Source organism: Eurytemora carolleeae, unplaced genomic scaffold (genome assembly GCF_000591075.1).
Source record: "Eurytemora carolleeae unplaced genomic scaffold, Eaff_2.0 scaffold238, whole genome shotgun sequence".
Lineage (NCBI taxonomy): Eukaryota > Metazoa > Arthropoda > Copepoda > Calanoida > Temoridae > Eurytemora > Eurytemora carolleeae.
In genome coordinates this window covers 190,358-191,664 of record NW_019396256.1, presented here as the reverse complement: position 1 = coordinate 191,664, position 1,307 = coordinate 190,358, and the positions used below count along the sequence as shown (strand labels likewise).

The window sequence follows — 1,307 nt, the reverse complement described above, 5'->3', positions numbered from 1 at the left end:
ACAGACCTCCTCACTTCTATACAGACCTCCTCACTTCTATACAGACCTTCTCACTTCTATTCAAACCTCCTCACTTCTATACAGACCTCCTCACTTTTATACAGACCATCTCACTTCTATACAGACCTCCTCCCTTCTATACAGACCTCCTCCCTTCTATACAGACCTCCTCCCTTCTATACAGACCTTCTCACTTCTATACAGACCTCATCACTTCTATACAGACCTCATCACTTCCATACATACCTCATCACTTCTATTCAGACCTCATCACTTCTATACAGACCTCAACACTTCCATACATACCTCCTCACTTCAATACAGACCTCCTCACTTCTATACAGACCTCCTCACTTCTATACAAGCCTCATCACTTTCATACATACCTCCTCACTTCTATACAGACCTCCTCACTTCCATACATATCTCTTCACTTCTATGCAGACCTCCTCACTTCTATACAGACCTCATCACTTCTTTACAGACCTCATCACTTCCATGCATACCTCCTACTTCTATACAGACCTCATCACTTCTATACAAACCTCCTCACTTCTATACAAGCCTCATCACTTCCATACATACCTCTTCACTTCTATACAGACCTCCTCACTTCACTACATATTTCCTCACTTCTATACAGACCTCATCACTTCCTTACATACCTCCTCACTTCTATACAGACCTCCTCACTTCTATACAGACCTCCTGACTTCTATACAGACCTCATCACTTCTATACAGACTTCCTCACTTCTATTCGGACCTCATCACTTCTATACAAACCTCCTCACTTCTATACAGAGCTCCTCACTTCTATTTAGACCTCCTCACTTCTATACAGACCTCCTCACTTCTATACAGACCTTCTCACTTCTATACAGACCTCCTCACTTCTATACAGACCTCATCACTTCTATACAGACCTCCTGTTTTTTTTTGTCAATCTGTGTAGTGAAGAAATTAAACTAGAGGAATTACAAGGCCGCAAAGTCGTATAAGAAATCAACTATAGCTGAGATTGTACAAATAAAGTCCTCCCTATCTAAAACTAGAATGCAGAATATTTTACAGTGTGGAGAATATACCCCTTGTTCTCGCCTAGAACCAAACCTTTATCGCATAATTGTATATAATAAGAATTCTAATAGCCTTCAATTTGAGAATAGTAGCTGAGAAAAAGATCAGAGGAAAGAAATATTTTTGGTAAAAATTTATTTTGGGAAATATGAAACAAACTTGTCTGAATTATTTCAAAATATACATTTTTTACAGTGTATCATGTTTCCTACCCCCCCCCCCCCCCCC

At 39.8% G+C, this 1,307-nt stretch overlaps 1 protein-coding gene across 1 annotated transcript in view; it reads left to right on the top strand.

The window, feature by feature from the left end:
• The window catches only part of LOC111699498 (LIM/homeobox protein Lhx5), a 23,046-nt gene that overhangs the window by 11,517 nt on the left and 10,222 nt on the right, over positions 1-1,307 (top strand). The window lies entirely within an intron of this gene.